The sequence below is a fragment of the Triticum aestivum genome, chromosome 1A (genome assembly GCF_018294505.1).
Source record: "Triticum aestivum cultivar Chinese Spring chromosome 1A, IWGSC CS RefSeq v2.1, whole genome shotgun sequence".
NCBI lineage: Eukaryota > Viridiplantae > Streptophyta > Magnoliopsida > Poales > Poaceae > Triticum > Triticum aestivum.
In genome coordinates this window covers 462,514,322-462,537,677 of record NC_057794.1, presented here as the reverse complement: position 1 = coordinate 462,537,677, position 23,356 = coordinate 462,514,322, and positions in this window count along the sequence as shown.

Genomic DNA, 23,356 nt, shown 5'->3' with positions numbered 1-23,356 from the left:
CAATTCCTTCTTCCACAGACTCTTGCAAAATATTAGTCTTTTCTTGGACAGCGGAGACTCAATAAAATCATCATTATCGGAATTGAATTCATAATTCTCATAGCAATATTTAAGGATAGCTAAATTTTCAGGTCTATAAACTGAATCATCAAAATTTTCACACTCTTTAAACAAAGATTCAATGTCATAAGCACCCATAAAAGCAACAAATTCTTTTATTTGCTCCACATCATAGTAATCATATATACCATTATCATAAGAAGCCAAGGTTTTATCATCATTAAATTTGCATGAAAAGGTATGTTGTGGAGCCTTCATCCTAGAGCAACAAGTATAATCATATCTCAAGCATAGTTCCCAAGCATACGAATGCAACATACAAATTTGATCCCATAATAGTTTCCCCTTTTGAGTCAAGCGATAAACCCTAAAGTATTCATGTTGATCCAACGTGTCTCCCATTACATAATTGAATGGGGTTTTCTCAGGATTATCAAAATAGTACATAATATTTTTCACATAACCAACATCAAGGGTTTTAGGAGAGGTTCCCCATCTCCATGAGTAGCAGGTACACCTAATTTTTTTGGTATTCCATGTTCCATATCCATAACTAAAGATAGTGAACAACTTAGAACAGCAAATAAAATTTACTTAGTGATAAAGCAAACAAGCACACACGAGAATATTCACCCCACACTATTGCTCCCTGGCAACGGCGCCAGAAAAAGGTCTTGATAACCCACAAGTATAGGGGATCAATTGTAGCCTCTTTCGATAAGTAAGAGTGTCAAACCCTATGAGGAGCTAAAGGTAGAACAAATATTCCCTCAAGTTCTATCGACCACCGATACAACTCTACGCATGCTTAACGTTCGATTTACCTAGAACAAGTATGAAACTAGAAGTACTTTGTAGGTGTTTTTGGATAGGTTTGCAAGAATATAAAGTGCATGCAAATAAAAAGTAGGGGTTGTTTAGGTAAAGAAGCAATAAAGTTAGTATAGCGAGTGTGGAAAAGTGGTGGTAGGAGTTGCAAAATTGTCCCTAAGCAATTGACTACTTTACTAGACCGATAGCAAGTTTTATGTGGGAGAGGCCACTGCTAGCATGTCATCTCTGACTTGAAATTCTATGCACTTATGTTTGGAACTATTAGCAAGCATCCGCAACTACTAATGTTCATTAAGGTAAAACCCAACCATAGCATTAAGATATATTGGCCCCCCTTCAATCCTGTATGCATCAATTTCTATGCTAGGTTGAAGCTTCTGTCACTCTTGCCCTCCAATACATAGTCCTATCAACATACAACTAACCCTATGGTGTGATCCATGCGCGCACTCATATGATGGGCACCAAAGGACAACAACATAACCACAAGCAAATTAAATTAATCATAGTAATTCACCAATCACCGATAGGACAACGAAAATCTACTCAGACATCATAGGATGGCAACACATCATTGGATAATAATATGAAGCATGAAGCACCATGTTCAAGTAGAGGGTACATCGGGTTGCGGGAGAGTGGACCGCTGTAGATAGAGGGGGGAAGGTGATGGAGATATTGGTGAAGATGGCGGAGGTGTTGGTGTAGATAGCGGTGATGATGATGGCCCCCAGCGGCGTTCCAGCGCCACCGGAAGCAAGGGGGAGAGAGCCCCCCTCCTTCTTCTTCCTTGACCTTCTCCCTAGATGGGAGAAGGGTTTCCCCTCTGGTCCATGGCCTCCATGGCATGGGAGGGGCGAGAGCCCCTCCGAGATTGGATCTATCTCTCTGTCTCTCTCTGTTTCTGCGTTCCCGGATTCCGCCCTTTCACCGTTTCTTATATATCCAGAGATCCGTAACTTCGATTGGATTGAAACCTTCGCCCAAATTTTTCTCTAAAAATTAGCTTTCTTGCGGCCAAAGAAGAGCAGCAACCGCCTTACGGGGAGCCCACGAGGGTCAGGGTCGCACCCAGGGGGGCAGGTGCGCCCCCTGCCTCGTGGCCCCTCGGGCACCATCTCGCGTTGATTCTTCTTCCCATATTTCACAAATATTCCAAAAATATACTCCGTCTGTTTTTATTCCGCTTGGACTCCATTTGATATGGATTTTCTACGAAACAAAAAACATGCAACAAACATGAACTGGCACTGGGCACTGGATCAATATGTTAGTCCCAAAAATAGTATAAAAAGTTTCCAAAAGTATATGAAAGTTGTATAATATTGGCATGGAACAATAAAAAATTATAGATACGACGGAGACGTATCAGCATCCCCAATCTTAATTCCTGCTCGTCCTCGAGTAGGTTAATGATAAAAAAGATAATTTTTGATGTGGAATGCTACCTAGCATAATCTTGATCACATATCTAATCATGGCATGAATATTAAGACACGAGTGATTCAAAGCAATAGTCTATCATTTGACATTAAGATAATAATACTTCAAGCATACTTCCCCTCTGGTCCATGGCCTCCATGGCATGGGAGGGGCGAGATCCCCTCCGAGATTGGATCTGTCTCTCTGTCTCTCTCTGTTTCTGCGTTCCTGGATTCTACCCTTTCACCGTTTCTTATATATCCGGAAATCCGTAACTCCGATTGGATTGAAACCTTCGCGCAGATTTTTCTCTGAAAATTAGCTTTCTTGTGGCCAAAGAAGAGCAGCAACCGCCTTACGGGGAGCCCACGAGGGTCAGGGGTGCGTCCAGGGGGGGGGGGCAGGCGCGCCCCCTGCCTCGTGGCCCCCTCGGGCACCGTCTCCTGTTGATTCTTCTTCCCATATTTCACAAATATTCCAAAAATATTCTCCGTCCTTTTTTTCTGTTTGGACTCCGTTTGATATGGATTTTCTGCGAAACAAAAAACATGCAACAAACAGGAACTGGCACTAGCACCGGGCACTGGATCAATATGTTAGTCCCAAAAATAGTATAAAAAGTTGCCAAAAGTATATGAAAGTTGTATAATGTTGGCATGGAACAATAAAATATTATAGATATGACGGAGACGTATCAGTGACTATGAAGGGATTGGCAACCCCTTTATCGCGTTGGTTATGAGGTTCTTGTTTGTTTGTGCAGTTACTAGGTGACCTGCGTGTTACCTCCTACTGGATTGATACCTTGGTTCTCAAACACCGAGGGAAATACTTACGCTACTATGCTGCATCACCCTTTCCTCTTCAAGGGAAAACCAACGCATGCTCAAGAGGTAGCAAGAAGGATTTCTGGCGCCGTTGCCGGGGAGGTTGCATCAAGTCAAGACATACCAAGTACCCATCACAAACTCTTATCCCCCGCATTACATTATTTGCCATTTGCCTCTCGTTTTCCTCTCCCCCACTTTACCCTTGACGTTTTATTCGCCCTCTTTTTGCTTGCCTCTTGCTTTCTAGTGTTTTGGATTGTTTGCCGCGATGACTCTACCAAAAAGTGTTGATCCTAACCTTAGAAGGTTGGAAGAAATTGAAAACAACATTAGAAGTTTTATGTCCTTGCAGTTTGAGCATAATAATTTCTTCAGAAATGAGCTTAAAGAACAAAAACGTTTTATGGGGTACATAAATAAAGAGCTCGATGATATGTCTAAAGAATTTTATGGTTTGAAATCTCAGTTCACTCATCTTGAAAACTTAATAGCCAAAATTTCGGATAAGCAGGCCACCTTAGTTAATAAGATGGCCGCCAAACCGAAAGAACTATAAGGATGAAGATCTAAAAGTGATTGATGTGTCTCCTATTAAATATTTGTTTTGCAATATGAATCTTGATAATTATGGGAAAGGAGATGAGTCAACTTTAGTTAAAAGGCGTCCCAATGATTCGGAGTTTTTAGATCTTGATGCAAAAATTGGTAAAAGTGGGATTGAAGAGGTAAAAACTTTACATATCAATGAACCCACTATTTGGATTTCAAGGAATTTAATTATGACAATTGCTCTTTGATAGATTGTATTTCCTTGTTGCAATCCGTGTTAAATTCTCCTCATGCTTATAGTCAAAATAAATCTTTTACCAAACATATCGTTGATGCTTTAATGCAATCTTATGAAGAAAAGCTTGAATTAGAAGTTTCTATTCCTAGAAAACTCTATGATGAGTGGGAACCTACTATTAAAATTAAAATTAAAGATCATGAATGCTTTGATTTATGTGATTTGGGTGCTAGTGTTTCCACGATTCCAAAAACTTTTTGTGATGTCTTAGGTTTTCGTGAATTTGATGATTGTTATTTAAATTTGCATCTTGCGGATTCCACTATTAAGAAACCTATGGGGAGGATTAATGATGTTCTTATTGTTGCAAATAGGAATTATGTGCCCGTAGATTTCATTGTTCTTGATATAGATTGCAATCCTACATGTCCTATTATTCTTGGTAGACCTTTCCTTAGAACGATTGGTACAATTATTGATATGAAAGAAGGAAATATTAGATTCCAATTTCCGTTAAGGAAAGGCATGGAACACTTTCCTAGGAAGAAAATTAAATTACCTTATGAATCTATTATGAGAGCCACTTATGGATTGCATACCAAACATGATAATACCAAGATCTATTCTTGTTTTTATGCCTAGCTAGCACTACAAAAAAAAGACACATCTGTGACATTTTGGGCCGAATGAAAATCTTTTCTATCATACTTATGACACTTCTATGACAATAATTGTGACAAAACACGGTATCATCATAGATGTGGTGGGGTCCTACTTCTATGACAAAAATTCATGACAGAAAATGGGCTTTTCATCCTAGGCGGGCCGGAGATGCAGCTGCATGACATTCTTTGGGCCGTCCATGACGGAAAAAATCGTGGTAGAAGCGAGGGCGAGGAAAATATCGGGGTGTTCCCGGTTACGGTGGGTGGTCGGGGCCGAGCGATGTGCGTTTCTCTCGTACACGCACGCGCGTGGGTGCGAGCCGTTGGGCTCTAACTAAACCCGAGCGAGGTGTTGGGCTCTAACTAAACCCGAGCGATTGCACTGCAGGCTACGCGTTACTGAACCCGAGCGATCGATCGATGGCTGTTAACTGAACCCGATCGAGCGATTCCTTCGCTACTGCTGCTAACTGAAGCCGATCAATGCTGCCTCTAGATGAATAGTGAGCGTTGCCGTGGGAGTTAGGATGAACAGTTCCCAGTGGGGGTGGATGAACATGACCCCATGGTGTTGCCTCTGGATGAACAGTACCCCGATCGATCGAGCCGGTTGCGGCTGGATGAACAGGATCCCGTGGAGGGTAGGTTGAACAGGACCACCCCGTGGAGGGCAGGATGAACAATAGATGGTGGATGGTAGGATGAACGGTAGCCCGTGGAGGGGTGGTTGAACAGGAGCCCATCGAGAGGGCTGGTTGAACAGTAGCCGGTGGAGTAGCGCGCGGTGCACGCTAGATGAACAGGAGCCCGCGGAAGAACAGTCGCAGGTGGAGGCTGGAGGAGGTCGACGGTGGATTAACAGTAGCCCGTGGAGGCTGGAGGGGGTCGACGGTGGAGATAAACATGACCCCTGTTTCGACCGTAGCGCTCCAACACAAGTCCGTTTCCTCCGTTTTGCAGTACGCCACACCCCTCCCGATCAACAGGACCCCCGTTTTGACCGTAGGAGGTCCGTTTCCTCCATTTTGCGGTACGCCAGACCCCTCCCGATGAACATGATCCCATTTCGAACATGGCTGGTCGAACAGAAGTCCGTTTCCTCCGTTCTGCGGTACGCCAGGCCTCGTTTCCATCGGTTGTTCCGTCTAAGCCCTCCCGATGAACACGACGACGCATTCCGTTCCGACCTAGTCGGTTGGCTCCCCATGAACACGACGATGACATTGTTTCTCCGTTCCAACCCAGCCATGTACACGAGCCCTGGCCGTACATATGCGCGAGTAAGCGTTCAAGACCCTGCCCGTATGTACGTGTGTGGCCGTATTTTCTTTCTTGCACACTGGCCGCTATACGTACGTGAACATGCTACGTGCATGCCTCTACTACGACACGTGCGTGCCTCTACATCGACCAGTATGTACGTACACGTTCGCGACCAGAATGACAATGCTACGTATGCTTCGACCAGGTGGCTCCCGACTGTCACGCACTTCCTTGCGTGCGAAGATGTAGTTGGTGGGTCCCAACAGTCAGGGGGCGAATCATTTTTTTGCCCGGACGCACTTCCTTGCGTGCCAAGATGTAGTTGGTGGGTCCCAACAGTCAGGCGAAACGTTTTTTTCACGAAATACGGTGGCCCGTCCGGTGGGTCCCCGATGTTAGGTGGAGGAATAATTATTTTGCGCGTAATAAGGAGGCACTTCCTTGCTACGGCCGTGGACCCAGCTGTTAGCCTCTCCACATACAGTCCACGTCCGATGGAAGCCGTTCCTTGACCACGTTGACCACGCCGTGCCGAGAGCACCAGGGCGGTGGATGACGGCGAGGTCTAGGAAGGGGACGACGCGGAGCCGGGGAAGACGCGACAGTGGGAGCCCGCGCGGAGAGGAGTACGAGGGTTCACTGGTTCGGCTGCGGTGTGAGGCTGCCATCGCCGCAGGGTCTGAACAGCGGTGGGAATAGTAGGAGGCGGTGAGGCCTCCGCGGCAGCACAGCCGGCCACGGGAGGCAGGAGCGTGCAGCACGACCGGCGCTGCTTTGGGCGGCTGGAGCAAGAAGACCAGAGGTTGAAGAAGCACTACAGCCGTTGGATGGACATCGTACGGTCACTGGAGCTAGAATCGTTCATATTGACTAAGTTGAGAAAGCACTCCATCCCCATCAACTTTGTAGGCCCAGAAGTCAGCCTCCCACCAAGGTGGGTCTGATGACCCACAAGTATAGGGGATCTATCGTAGTCCTTTCGATAAGTAAGAGTGTCGAACCCAACGAGGAGCAGAAGGAAATGATAAGCGGTTTTCAGCAAGGTATTCTCTGCAAGTACTGAAATAAGTGGTAACAAATAGTTTTGTGATAAGATAATTTGTAACGAGCAGCGAGTAACAAAAGTAAATAAAGTGCAGCAAGGTGGTCCAATCCTTTTTGTAGCAAAGGACAAGCCTGGACAAACTCTTATATAAGGAAAAGCGCTCCCGAGGACACATGGGAATATCGTCAAGCTAGTTCTCATCACGTTCATATGATTCGTGTTTGGTACTTTGATAATTTGACATGTGGGTGGACCGGTGCTTGGGTGCTGTTCTTACTTGAACAAGCATCCCACTTATGATTAACCTCTATTGCAAGCATCCGCAACTACAACAAAAGTATTAAGGTAAACCTAACCATAGCATGAAACATATGGATCCAAATTAGCCCCTTACGAAGCAACGCATAAACTAGGGTTTAAGCTTCTGTCACTCTAGCAACCCATCATCTACTTATTACTTCCCAATGCCTTCTTCTAGGCACAAATAATGGTGAAGTGTTATGTAGTCGACGTTCACATAACACCACTAGAGGCTAGACAACATACATCTCATCAAAATATCGAACGAATACCAAATTCACATGACTACTAATAGCAAGACTTCTCCCTTGTCCTTAGGAACAAACGTAACTACTCACAAAGCATATTCATGTTCATAATCAGAGGGGTAATAATATGCATAAAGGATCTGAACATATGATCTTCCACCAATTAAACCAACTAGCATCGACTACAAGGAGTAATTAACACTACTAGCAACCTACAAGCACCAATCCCGGACTTGGAGACAAGAATTGGATACAAGAGATGAACTAGGGTTTTGAGATGATATGGTGCTGATGAAGATGTTGATGGAGATTGCCCTCTCCCGATGAGAGGAGCGTTGGTGATGATGATGGCGATGATTTCCCCCTCCGGGAGCGAAGTTTCCCCGGCAGAACAGCTCTGCCGGAGCCCTAGATTTGTTCCGCCAAGGTTCCGCCTCGTGGCGGCGGAGTTTCGTCCTGAAAGGTTGCTTCTGGTTTTTTCTCGATGAAAGACTTCATATAGCAGAAGATGGTCATCGGAGAGCCACCAGGGGGCCCACGAGGTAGGGGTCGCGCCCCCACCCTTGTGGACAGGGTGTGGGCCCCCTGGTCTTCATCTTTGGCGAGGATTTTTCATTATTTATTATAAGGTATTCCGTGGAGTTTCAGGACTTTTGGAGTTGTGCAGAATAGGTCTCTAATATTTGCTCCTTTTCCAGCCCAGAATTCTAGCTGTCGGCATTCTCCCTCCTTATGTAAACCTTGTAAAATAAGAGAGAATAGCCATAAGTATTGCGACATAATGTGAAATAGCAGCCCATAATGCAATAAATATTGATATAAAAGCATGATGCAAAATGGACGTATCAGGGTCCCAACAAGCAGGGGGAGTATTCATTTTTGTGTGCGTAACAAGGAGGCACCACCGGTGGGTCCGAGATGATAGTGGGGGGAATGTTTTTTTCGTGAAATACGTTGGCCTATCCGATGGGTCCCATCAGTCAGGGGGAAACGTTTTTTTGCCAAATACAATGGCCTGTTCGGTGGGTCCCTGCTGTCAGGTGGAGGAATAATTATTTTCCGCGTAATAAGGAGGCACTTCCTTGCGGCTACCGTGGACCCAGCTGTCAGCCTCTCCATGTACAGTCCACTTCAGATGCATGTCGGTCGTTCACCACGTTGACCAGGCCGCGCCGAGAGCACCAGGGCGGTGGATGACGGCGAGGCCTAGGAAGCGAACGACACGGAGGAAGGGAAGACTCGGCAGTTGTTTCCCACATGGAGGGGAGTACGACTGTATGAGGGTTTACTGGTTCGTCTGCCATCGCCGGAGAATAACAGCAGGTGTGGGTGAGTAGAGGGATGGCTAGGCCAGCGATGGGAGTACGGTGGGGCGGTGAGGCCTGCGCGGTAGCATAGCCGGCCGCGGGGAAGAGGGAGCAGGCAGTCCCGCCGGCGCTTGTTTGAGCGCCTGGAGCAGGAAGAGCAGAGATTCAAGAAGCACGACGGCCGTTGGATGGACATCCAACAGTCACTACTTGTGCGTCAACCTTTTTTTAGGAAAGCCTCAAATCTGTGGAAAACAGCATACAACCCATCTGCCATTATTTCTAATAATTTACAGCCCATTTGCTAATTCTTAAGGTTTTTTTGGAGCCCATATTATTTTTGTTAGCATTACAGTCCATATTGTGGCCACGGTTAAAAAATTATACGAAATTTTGCATATTTTGGTGCCGTCCGAACTGTTTTTAATCCCGAAATTTCGAGTCACATTCAAACTGATTTTAAAAATAAATATATATCAATATAAAATCCAAAAAATTGTCCACGCATAAAAATTAATGCAATTTAAAATCTCGAAATGAAAAAAAGAAATTTGAAACTAATTGCCGGTTTGATGTGTTTTAAAAATGTACAGCCCATTTCTCATTACTGATAGGCCATTTTCTTGGCCAGCCGAATGAAGCTGTCCTCGTCTTGAAAGATTTGCACCCCAACAGGCCTGACAAAGCGGCTTACTTGGAAAATCTCAAAAAAAACTAGGCTATGGCCGTGGACCCAGCTACGGCCGTGGACCCAGCTGTCAGCCTCTCCACGTACAATACTCTTTTGATAGAAGTCAGTCGTTGACCACATTGACCACGCCGCGCCGAGAGCACCAAGGCGGTGGACGACGACGAGGCCTAGGAAGGGGACGACGCGGAGCTGGGGAAGACACGGCAGTGGATGCCCACGCAGAGAGGAGTATGAGGGTTCACTGGTTCGGCTGCGGTGTGAGGCTGCCATCACCGCAGAATAACAGGGGGTGTGGGTGAGTAGAGGGATGGCCCGATGAGCGGTGGGAGTACACTACTAGGGAAAACCCTATACACAGAATCTTAGCAGCAGCGCGACTCAAATAGGAGCGCTGCTACTAATTAGCAGTAGCACGGGTGTGGAAAACCCGCTACTGACAAGTGCTTAGCAGTAGTGCGCTCGGCGCAACCCGCGCTGCTACAAATATCAACCGACAGTGCCCACCCAACTCCATTTAGCAGCAGCGCGGTGCCGCGAGCCGCGCTACTGCTATAGGTGTAGCAGTAGCGCGGTTTTTCTGAGGTCACTGCTGCTAATTTTCAAATCGGGCACACTTTTTGTCCCGGTTAGCAGTAGCGCTTGTACCGAAAGCGTGCTGCTGCTACTTTCTTAGCATCAGCGCATTTTACGTACTGCGCTACTGCTAATCCGCACCCACCACCTTTTCCCCACCCGTCCTCCCCTCCCCTCCTCTCCCTTTCCCCTACCTCTCCCACTCTCACTCTTCTTCTTCCTCAATACTTGTCCCCCATTACTCTCCCTCTTCTACCTACCTTTCTCTCTCTTCATTACTCGTACCTAACTACACCACCTCCATTAATGCATCACCTTTCTCTTTTTCCTTCCCCCTCCACTAGTTAAAGTTGTCTCCTCCCAAATTAGGTAGCTAGGTAGATGTAGCATTTAGTTAAGTGACCTATTTGCCCCCTAACTAGATCTATCTTTGTCAAGAAGAGCTTTGTGCACTTTTGATCTCCCTACATCATCATCTCCACCATGTGCTCGATCTCGAGATATAGGTGATTAAAATTTCATGCTTTTGCAAAATGGAAATATGTTTATGTGTGTGTGATATGTTTATGGAAATTGTGTGTGTGGCATGAGTTGATGCCAAATTGTGCTTTTGAGTTGCGTATGTTTTGCCGAAATGTCGATTTATTTCCGTTTCGGCGAATTCCGGGCAAACTCTAGATCTATATATGTCCTATTTTTAAGGAAGGTCATGCCGAATTTTTGTATGACTTTGATGCATGCATGCATTTTTATAATCAATTTGTTTATTATTACCGTGCAGAGTTGACGATGGTCAGTGGAACGATGGTGGACAAGTGGTTGCGATCGGTGGTGCAGGACATGAAAGAAAATAACCGAACAGAGGTTTTATGTCCGTGTCGAGAATGTAAAGGAATAGTTTGGCTCGACCCCCATGACGATGGTCGTGTCGAAGCTCACCTTCTCATGACTGGTTTCATGGATGGCTATACTCGGTGGATAATTGAAGATGAGGATGACGATGTTGAGGATGCCGACGGGGCAGGCAATGATGACACGGGGCAAGACGAAGAGATGATGGATAATGGCGGCGGGGAAGGGGCCGGACATGGAGGCGGAGAAGGGTCCGGACATGGCGGCGGAGAATGGGCCGGACATGGCGGCGGAGAGAATGACATGGACTCCACGCAGCAGACTTCGTCGGTACTAAGTTCAATCGTGCGGGACCCTCATGTTCAAGCATTGCTTCGAAAGGAGACGAGTACTGAGAGAGCTGCTTCTAGAGAGGAGGCTAAGTTGGAGCAACTGGTGGTAGACTCAAACACTCCATTGTATGATGGTTGCAGTCCTGAGGTGACCCGCTTGAGTTTCACGCTCCAACTCCTGAAGACGAAGGCTAAAAACAAATGGACCGACACTAGCCTCGATGAGCATCTCAAGTACCTAAAGGATGTTCTTCCCGCGGGTAATCTATGTCCTAGTAGTGTTGATGAGGCCAAGAAGATCGTGTGCCCTCTTGATCTGCCACACGTTAGATACCATGCATGCATCAACGATTGCATAATTTATCGGAAGGAGCACGCGGAAAAAACAAGCTGCCCGGTGTGCAATGCTTCTCGATACAAGAAGGCCGGGAAGAAATGTCCCTAGAAAGTGGTATGGTACTTACCAATCACTCCCCGTCTCCAGAGGTATTTTGTAGATCCCAAGGAAGCAAAGCTAATGTGCTAGCATGCGGAGAGGAAGAAGCCCGACGATGGAGATGATCCGAAGCTGAGACACGTCAAGGATGGAAGCCAGTGGAGAGCGTTGAACAACTTCTATCGGTATTTTGAATGTGATGCAAGGAATATCATGCTCGGCGCGTGTACCGATGGCATGAATCCGTTTGGCAACCAGAACACCAACCATAGCACATGGCCCGTGTTTGTATGGATGTACAACATCCCCCCTGGTTGTGCATGAAATCGAAGTACATTTACATGAGCATGCTTATTCAAGGGCCGAAACAACTAGGAAATAATATTAATTTGTATCTGGGGCTACTTCAAGAGGAGTTTGACACATTATGGAAAACACCGGCCAAGACATGGGACGCCAGGAAAGGCGATTATTTCAACATGAGAGCCGCGCTGATCATGACAGTGCAGGACTATCTCGGTTACGGATATGTGGCAGGCCAGGTGTGCCATGGATATTGCGGATGTACGCGGTGCATGGATGATACGACGTCTCAGCAGCTAACATCAAGGAAAGATGGCGGGTCTAGGAAAATTGTGTACATGGGGCATCGAAGATGGCTCGAACAGGACGACCCGTGGAGAAACCGTGGAGATCTATTCAATGGTCACGCTGAGCATCGAGGACCTCCACGTAAGCGGAGCGGTGCCGAAATCGATGAGCTGTTGAAAAACTGGAAGGAGTGCCCCACGCCGGGAAAGACGATGAGAAAGGCACTGGAGCCGCTGCTGAAGGTATGGAAGATGAGGTCTGTGTTCTGGGACTTGGAGTACTGGCACAAACTCGATACACCTCATTGCCTTGATCAAATGCATATATGTAAGAATGTCCTTGAGAGCTTGCTCGCAACACTGATGAACATGCCGGATAAGACCAAGGATGGGCCGAAGGCAAGAAAAGACTTGCAAGGTTTGAAAATCAGGGAAGATCTGCACATGCCGCCCCGTAAAATGTCAGACGAGACAGAGACGGAGACAGAGACACGGGAGAAGAAGGGCAAGAAAATAAAGAAAGAGGATTATTGCCCCCCTTCTTGCTTCACCTTAAGTTAGGCTGAGATCGATCAATTCTTTAAGTGCCTTAACGGGGTCAAAGTTAGTTCCGGTTACTATGGCAAGATAAACAGATATCTAGACACGGACAAGAAAAGGTTCATCGGGATGAAGTCCCATGACTGTCATGTGATGATGATGCAGATACTACCTGTTGCCCTTAGAGGGATAATGGACAAGCACGTCCGTGACACGCTTATTGGTCTCTGCAACTTTTTCGACGTCATCTCTCGAAAGTCGATCAGTGTGAAGCAGCTCCGAAGGCTACAGGAAGAGATCGTTGTGATACTGAATGAGCTTGAGATGTACTTCCCACCCGCGTTCTTTGACGTGATGGTGCATCTATGTGTCCATATTGTGGATGACATAATAGACATGGGGCCGTCATTCCTGCACAACATGATGCCGTTTGAGAGGATGAATGGGATCATCAAAGGATTCGTTCGTAACATGTCCTGTCCGGATGGAAGCATCGTCCAGGGCTACGTGACACAAGAGTGCATCTCTTTCTGTGAGAATTTTCTATATGGCGCAGACCAGCCGCCTGGTGTTAGTGTTGGTTTGCCCGTTAACAAGCATGATGGGAGGCTCGAAGGAGAAGGTCATGGAATGGTCGCAGGGAACTGCATGTGGCATACTCAGATCGATGCAGCGACTTTGATAGAGCAAACTTGGTAGTGCTACAACACCTAGATGAGGTAGATCCTTTCATGGCACTGCACAAATAAATTATCGCAAAGAAGTATCGTGACCGGGGGGTATGCAAGACGGACGCCGAAGTTACTAGAGAGCACAACTCCACTTTCCTGCATTGGTTCAAAGAGCATATTATTGCTAATCCCCCGGAGGAGGGCTCTAAGGACGGATTGCTCATATACGCCTTAGCACATGGCCCCTTGCCCAACCTCGTAACCTATCAGGCATATGATATCAACGGATACACGTTCTACACGGAGGCCAAAGATATGGACAGTGATGATCAGAACTCAGGGGTGACGATGGAATGCATGACTGGCAGCGACAACAGTGCAACTGAACGATTTTATGGAAGGGTCGAGGAGATCTGGGAGCTTGACTACTCTGGAGTGCACAACACGACGATGTTCCATGTCAGATGGGCTAAGAATGTCGAAAGAGAAAACCGGATTTTCACTACCATGACTATACCCGACGCCAAGAGTGCTACCATGAACGCTATCACCAAAAACGAGCCATGGGTACACGCTAAGCACGTGACACAATGCTTCTTCATAACCGACCCATGCAATCCCAGTCGTGTTGTCGTGAGGAGAGGCAAAAGGAACATCATTGGAATGGATGGAGTCGCCAACGAGGAAGACTATGATCAGTATGGCAACCCAATGAGGGAAGATGACGATGATGAAGTATATGTCAAAAGAAGAATCAATACTACATTACCTAAGAAAAATCGTACTCCATGGAAAAGGCAAAGTCACAATGAGGGGCTCAATTATTCTTCGATGAACAAGAAGGGAAAGAAGCTGACTCAAAAACGAAAACGTCAGCGCTGAGGAACCGTATGTTATCGGTCAAATGATGTAATATATATATATATATATATATATATATATATATATATGTTCCTATTTTGTATACACACTTAGCCATTATTATGCATGGGTCCAATGATGTAATATATATGTTCCTATTTTGTATACATATTTAACCGTCAAATGATGCAATATATATCGCCTTCCCTTTGTTCACTGCTCTCGGGAAATAAAAGTGGGAGAAAATAAAGGAAAAGAAAAAGGAAAACTAGCAGTAGCGATTTCCTTATAAAACAGCTACAGTCAAGCTAGCAGTAGCGATTTCCTTATAAAACCGCTACAACTAGTGAAGGTAGTAGCAACGCATTTTATCTAAACCGCTACAGCTAGTGAAGGTAGTAGCAGCGCGTTTTATCTAAACCGCTACAGCTAGTGAAGGTAGTAGCAGCGCGTTTTATCTAAACCGCTACAACTAGTGAAGGTAGTAGCAGCGCGTTTTGTCTAAACGCGCTACTGCTACGTCCACTTAACCCAAAATTCTCACTCTCCCTGCTTCATCCCGCCTCTTTTCCCCCCAAATCCCCACTCTCTCTTCCCCCGTCGCACCGCCGCGCCCCGGCGCTCGCCCCCGACCCCGACGCGCTTGCCCCCGACCCGTCGGCCCTCGCCTCCCTCCTCTGCTTCCTCCCCTCCCAACCTCGGCCGTCGTCGGGCCTGCCTCCTCGCCCCTGCACCCTCTGTAAACCCCCCTCTCTCTCTGCTAGCTAGGGTTCTTTGGTTAATTTACTTAGGTTTTAGTTAGGGCAGTAGGTTAATTAGGTCATCTATTTAGCTATAAATTTAGCTAGGTTTTAAAATAGGACAGAAATTTAGGGTTAAGCAATTGTTGTTAAAAGAAAAGGCAGCATTTAGGCAATTGTCCAAATCAACATCCCTTGTTAAAGCAAATTTAGGTAGGCTAAATTTATATGCAAATTTGAACTGGACATGTGATATGTGGATATGTCATGTTTTGGACATGTCATGTTTGGAATTTGAACATGTCATTTGGACATGTGATGTTTTGGTTCAATTTTGGTAAATGATCCGAGTGGCCTATGTTACGCCGGAATGTTGATTCATTTCCGTTCCGGTGAATTTCAGGCGCTCGATATGTCCATTTTTTTAGCAAAGGTCATGCCGAAATTTGCCGTGAATAAAGGCATGATTTGTGCTACATAGTTGGCATATCGAGTGCTGGCACATAGATTTGTTTTTTATGTCATTTCTCATTTATTCATACTTTTAGAAATAAACGAGGACACTTAATCATAGGAAACATGTCGAACAACGAAGAAACTAGGCCTTCTGACCAAGATGCGGACGAGATGGATTATGAGGGTGAACAAGAGTACCTCGACTATTTGACTGCTAAGCAAGGTTTGCAGGTCGGCCTCGGTGATGGTACTGACGCCGACATCGACACTGACGGCGCCGACACCGATGGCGGCGCCGAGACCGGCGGGGAAGGTACTGGCGGGGAAGATACCGGCAGGGAAGGTACCGGCGCCGATGCCGCTACCGAAAAGAGGAAGCATAAGAAGAAGAGGATACGAAAACCTAACAAACTAGGGATTGGACGACTTGTGATCACAAAGATGGCACCTGGCAAGTTTGAGCCATTAGAGCCGGAAGAACCTCGCAAGTGCTATGGGAACCAAGTAGGATCCATCCTACGGGAATGCGCGAGCATCAACGACGATGACTTAAGGAGTAAAGAACATTTGACGTAGTTGCTCCTAATGAAGTTTCACAAGAGATTCAAGTTCCCCGACCGGGATGATAACATAGAACAACCATGGGATGATGCGAAGATGAAAAAGATTAACAATCACGCCATGGGCATGTTTAGCAATGATTTGGCCTCCTGGAAAGGGAGGGTGAAACGAGCTATTGAGGTTCAGGAACCCCTGTCCAAGATTCTGGAGGAAAATCCGACACTTACGGAAGAGGAGTTCGAAAAGTTCAAGGACACTTGTGCTACCAAGGCAGCCAAGGGTAAGGCTACGAAATTCAAGAGCCTTCAGCAAAGGAACACGAGGAAGCATCGCCTCGGAAGCCGCGGCTACCTCGGTAAAAGGCCCATATGGGATAAGGAGGACGCGGAACGTGAAGCCGCGGGTCTCCCAGACCCCTTCGCGAAGTTCACCAACCCCTTGGAGCGTGACTTCATCAGGGCCCGCTACAAGTGGGACAAGGAGAAAAAGGTTTTTTACACGGACCAGATCATGAGGAAATTGATTAGACTACTAGAGAAGCATCACCAGCTTGCAGCCGAAAGCCCTACTTCTCCGACGAGGCCCAAGTGGGACACCCCTCTCAACCGGGCCTTGAGTGAACTTAAGGGACTCCCTTTGGGCCAGTGGCCGCAATATGGTCGTGTGCATGGCGCTGGAGACGGCGCCACGTGGAAGGTGTTTTACAACGAGGGCCCGGAGGCCAAGAAGCAGAAAAAGAAGTTTAGTCAGGCAGACATCGACGCGAAGGTGAAGCTTGCGGTCGGGAAAAAAGCAGCTGAGTTTCCTCAATACAAACGCGTATGACTGTGACATAGATATGATGAGTCAACCATATGACGAATCAGGCTATCAGCATGCTAATGAGGATATGGATGATATGCCTGGGCAGGAAGGTCATTGGAAGGATTGCAAAAAGTCTATCTTCATGAATTCCTCACAAGATACGCCTGAAGATGTCGCCTTAACACAGGCTCAACTAGCCGGGGGTCGTACAGTGCTTAGCCCGGGAACCCTGGGGCAGGGGTTAAGGAAGGGTCTAGAAGGTGTGCCCAAGAAAAATGAGAGGAAGAGATCGGGGAAGATAACTACCTCCAAACAAGCCAGAGCACATAGCAGCCAGATGATGCATTCTGAAGAGCATGTACCCGTGAAAGGTGCGGCCATGTTCCATCTCACAGGCGAGCCTATGCTACCACTGAAACCGCTGGAGGCACTATCAGGGGATCTCAGGAGACTGCACGACCATGTGTTGTCGACTGAGAAAAGCCTACTAGCCTCAAAGGATCCAGGATATCTGACATACGCGGCTCGTGTGCCTGAGCGGAAGTGCTATGTCGAGACACGGCCCACGGAGGTGTTCTTCCCGCGGTTTGACCATATCTTTGAGATGTTTCTGACAAGGCGGCTCGATTTTACAATCGTCTGCCTTTTTGCGCTACATATGAGCTCCGTCATGAAGAGTGAAGAAGTCTCGCAAATCTGTGTGGCGGATCCGTACTACATGAACGAGTCTTTCTTGAGTCTCGGCGAATTTGAGCATGAAACTGCTAGGGAGTACCTCCAAAACTTCATGGTATAGAAATAAGGACCGGGAAATTGTCCTCGTGCCTTATCATCCAAAGTAAGTCAGTTCCGGACAAACCTTTCGTGCATTTCAATCATTCCTTCTCTCTCATATGGGGAATAATTTGAGGTGTCTTTTCCCCACAGCAATGGGCGCGCCATCCTTATCGTTCTTTACCTGCAAGTCTCCCACGCCATGTATTTTGACCCTTCCAGAGACTATGAGAAAAAAGACTACACCCACATAATGAATATTCTAGATGATGCTCTCCAAGGCTTCATCATTAGAGGTGGCCACATGCAGATCAGGAAACAAAGGAACAAGAAGATGGGTTTCACGCATAAAACTAACTTCTCCTGCATCCATTTCCCAAAACCAAGCAAGAAGGATGTATTCTACATCGTCCATCTCATGATTCAGTTCAACACGGATCACCAAAAGCTTCGCATGAGAAACAGAAATGATGATCATATCCACAAGTGGCTAGAATCTCATGGAGAAGCGTATTATAAACTTAGAGATGACTTCTTTCGCATCCAAAGCGACATTGCGACGATCATCATGAAAGAAGTCGTCGATGAGAAGGGGATGTTCCACCACGGCCCTATATCGCAAGCTGACGTTCGAACTCGCATAGGCATGCAACGTCTAGACATCACGCCGTTCAAGAAGCTAGGGTCCATCCTCGATTATATGGAAGGATGGAACTTCTAGTGATTTATGATGCCGATGATGATGATATGTGTCGGTTGAACTTGTATACTTTTTGTAGCGATGAAACTTTGTGATGTCCACGGTCCCTGCCGAACTTGCGTAACGCTACTTTGTTAGTTTGCATACGATGACCTGCGTACCTCTAGTTAATTAATTTGCATACTGTATGTTACATCTAGTTGCTAACCCTTTCTTTTTCGGTGTTGCTCTAGTATATTTTGTTGCATATATATGATTGTACATCCTCTTCATGAACATGCATCTCTAACAGGTACCTAGTTTCTTGATGGCAAGATGGAAGTGCTATGTCATGTACAAAGGGAAGGTTCTGGGGGTGTACAACGAGTGGCATGAGTGTCAAACGCAAGTGAATGGGTTCTCGGGTGCCAGCCATAAAGGTTTCAAAAGCATACAAGAAGGAGAAGCTAGTTACTTGAGGTTCACGCTAGCGCGAGAGAGGACTCGTAACCGCCACCTCATGTACTGCATAGTTCCGCTCTCACTCATAGTGATAGCTCTTATGGCGTATACCTTTGTTTAGATGGATGACGTTGTAGTTGCAAGTATTCGAGACTTGCATGTATCGCTATTTTCGAGATGATGACAAGATACCACTTTGTGTTGGATGATGATTATGATGAGACTATTTGTATGTATATGCTATGATTACATTTGTCGTCTCACGGGCATTTGTATGTGTATCATGATGACATTTGTATGTGCTAAGATTCTTCTATAAAGCCTGTTCAAATACAAAACAAATATGCCGAAAAAAACAAAAGACTACTAAAATTAGCAGTAGCGAGTGGAGAAAAGTTAGCAGCAGCGCGGTAGTAGCAGTAGCGCGCACAGGAGAAGCGCGCTATAGCTATTAGCATTAGCGAGCTTCCATTAAGCGCGCTGCTGCTACACTTGTGTAGCAGTAGCGCTGGTGAGCACGCGCTATTGCTACGTGTTAGCTGTAGCGCCTTATTAGTAGCGCCGGTCCCCGCGCTACTGATACATCTAAAACCCGCGCTGCTGCTAGCCTTTTCCCTAGTAGTGGTAGTAGGGGGCGGTGAGGCCTCCGAGGCATCACAGCCGGCCACGGGAGGCAGGAGCACGTGGCATGACCGGCGCTGGTTTGGGCGGCTAGAGCAAGAAGACCAGAGGTTGAAGAAGCACTACTGTCGTTGGATGAACATCGTACGGTAACTGGAGCTAGAGTCGTTCATATTGACCAAGTTGACAAAGCCCTCCGTCCCCGTCAACTTGGTAGGCCCACAAGTCAGCCTCCCATGATGCTGGGTTCCAGCTGGTAGGGGGAGTATTAATTTTTTTGTGCGTAATAAGGAAGCACTTCCTTGCGTGCGAAGATAGCTGGTGGGTCCGACCTGTTAGCGGGGGGCAAGTTTTTTCGTGAAATACAGAGACCCTTTCGGTGGGTCCCAGATGTCAGGTGTAGGAATCAAAGACTCGAGAAGGCGTACAGAACAAGCTAGTGTACCAGTAAAGAGACGTTTCTGAGTTTCAGAAAAAAGAGAGACGTGCTCCTATAGCTGGTTCGAATCCAAACCTAGACTATGACTATACATGGTGCTATGCTACTCTGCAAGTAATGAAACTGACATATCCAACGTTCGCTTCTCCTCTTCTCTACTTACTCTGCCTAGCATCAGAAGCTCTGGCCGCGGCAACCATGTCCGTTGGCTGCTCGTCCACCTGCTCTTCAGCAGGCAACAACCAAATATGCACCAAGTCACCATCCGTACCATCACCTGTGGGTCTCATCACATCCCCGCCGGCATGCGCACTGCACCCGGTTACTCATCACAACCCGCTGTTGTTGGTGTGGTGCCACTACTGCAAATCACGCAGAGTCATCCGTCGCGTCTCAACCACAATCCTCAACCCTGGCCGAGTCTTCTACAAATGCCCAAATCATGGGGTAATAATATGTTTAAGTGTTGTTCTGCTGCTTTCAGTTGCTGATTTTTTAATAGTTTGGTTGATGATCTTCCAATTTGATTCATGCGGAAAAGGGAAGATTCATGTGATTTGTATTTCTGGGAAGTTGCTGATGTGGGGGAGTGCAACTACGTTGATTATTTGGTTAGCTGAGGAATCCCAATACCAGCAGGTTGGGGTGTTGGACAAGTAACTGAAGGAACGACATAAGAGGAAGATGCAGAGCAGAAGGTTAAAGATGCAGTTTTTCTAATCATGGCCAAGCAACAGCTGCTGAACGGCCTTGACAGCAATGAGGAGATGAAAGAGCTTGTGAATATAATGGGAAAATCGATGTGCTCTGTAGGATGATTGTCTCTTTATTTGCAGTGTATGTAGCACTCGTGATGTATTTAGTGGCTATGACATGAGCACTTTGCTGAAACTAGTAATGAATGAAACCTGTGTAGCAGGCTGGGCGTAGTGTTGTGAACATCTAATGATTTCTATTAACGGAAATCAGAGGGTATCCCATTTTGCTCATAAATAAATAAATAGCAGAGGCCCTTTTGGTAATAAATAAATAAATAAATTAGCAGAGGACCTATCGGGTCAGCTTTGTTCTCATTCGAAGACGTCGAGCAAATTGCAGTCCAATAGCAAACTATGTCATCAAATTCAAGTTTCACAGCCAAATATGAGTACAACTAAACAACAATGTCATCATGTTTTAGTCGTACACCAAACACAAATCAACATACATAACAAGTGATGTTCTTACAGGAAAATACTAAACAACATGTTCATCAGGTTTCAGTTGTCATAGCAAACACAATTTCACATAGTAGATAAAAACGTCTTCTGACAGGAAAATACGACAAAAGCAATGTAATCATCATCCGCAGCAGCAGCATCAACATCTTCGCCATGTGTATCAGTCTGAATCGTAATTCCCCATGGTGTCATATTCTTCTTCGTCCTCAACGTCCTCGAATGTTGGCTTCTTCTTGATCAACTCTTGTATGTCCACAGCACGATAGGCAATCTTTTTGCCGGCGTCATTGACGTGATGGTTCTCAAAGATATTAGGAACATCTGTGTTATCTTGTACATCAGGAGCAGTGTAAGCATCATCTTGTTGTGCAACTTCATTAAACGAATTCCTCTGCTCAAACCCTTGCACTACTCTCCAGTCATCGCTACGTGCAAATGTGTCTTCCAAGAAAAATATTTGTGTTGCTTGATTTGCCAAAATAAAAGGCTCATTGGTCTGGTACGCCGCCTTGACATTGATGGATTTGAAATAATCATCAGCTCTGGGTTTTGCGATCCTGGAAAACAGGTTATACCAACAACAGCACAACAGAACCACACACCGATGATCCTCGAAACTGGAGATATACTGCAACTGAACAATCTCTGTTATGTTAGCATACATTTCAGTTGTCTCTTTGTCATACGTACCCGTGCTCATGATGGCACTGTTTTGTGTCTTCCTGCCTTCGTCTCGTGCAAGGGTGTTGTAGCACACATCTCCAACAACGCAAGATTCATAATGTCTTACCCGAGTATCAGGACCCATTGCTAGTGAGTAAAGGGCGTCATCAACTGCCTGCCCATCCTCCCGCATCTTCTTAACCTGTGGTTAGAAAATAGACAAGTTGATCATCTTATGTACTCGATATATTAAAAAAACTGACAGTGCAATTCAAAACCTTACATGGCTCTTGAACCATTTCGCAAATCCTGCCATAACCAGTTTGTCAATGTTTCTTGGATTTTGCGGTAGTAACTCCTTTTTGTAGATGCTGCACAACATAGTGATCGCATCAAACATCTACATATATAAGAATGTGCTGCAAGTTTAGTAGATTACGATGTATAAGCTACAATACTTAGCACTTACTTGATATAAGGTAGTATCTCAGGACAGTTATTCAACACATACCAAACCATTTTGTCCAAATCTTTAGGTTTGTCCTCTTGTAGACTCTTCCCTGTAACTCGAACAGAATAATCGAAAACATTGAGCCTAGAATTGTCTTCACCGACGTCTTTGCTAAGCTGATCAGTTGTTTCAATGTATTTTGAGCAGAATGTGAACACTTCTGTAGCAATGTAGGCCTCTTGGGTCTAGCTCTATTCCTAACATAACCCTTGAAAGTGCCTAGCCACCTTTCAATAGGGTACATCCAGCCATACTGTATTGGACCTCTAAGTAGTGCCTCATCGGGTAGATGCACAACCAAATGCACCATCGCATCAAAGAAGGCTGGAGGATATATCTTGTCAAGGTCGCATAGGATAGTTGGTATCTTGTCTCTAAGACGCTCCAAAGCATCTATCCTGATATTTCTACTGCAGAGTTCCCTGAAGAATTGTCCCAACACTGCAACTGCTCTGTATAAGTCAGGGCGGCCCAATCCTCTAAGGATAACAGGTAAAACCCTTTGAAGTAGGACATGGCAGTCATGAGTTTTCAACCCTTGTACCTTGTCTCCATCTGCACTGACTCTCCTTTCATGGTTGGACGCAAATCCATGTGGGAATCTCACATGTGACAGGACCTTGCAGAATTCTTTTCTTTTTACCTTGTCCAAGACGTACACAGCTGGTGCCATATCCCGTGGTTTACCTTCATCTTGCACCTGCAAATCCTTTCTGATACCCAGGTGTGTCAAATCAATCCTAGATTTTAAGGTATTTTTCGTCTTGCCTTCAATATTAAGAAGTGTGCCGGTAATGTTGTCACATATATTTTTCTCGATGTGCATCACATCAAGATTATGCCGCAGATCCAAATCTTTCCAATACTCCAAGTCCCACAAAGTGGACCTGCGGGTAAACAATAATCTCTCTTCTGCCCCGCCACGCTTCCTTTTCCCGCTACCATTATCAGGATGGTTTCTTGGTGTAATATGCCTGACCTTCTCTAATTCCACTTGCAACTCATCGGCGGTGAGCCTCTTTGGCGCATCATGGTTTTCATGCTTTGCATTGAACACATGTATTTGATATTTTGTAGGATGCGGCTTGTCCTTGGCAAGGAAACAGCGGTGTCCAATGT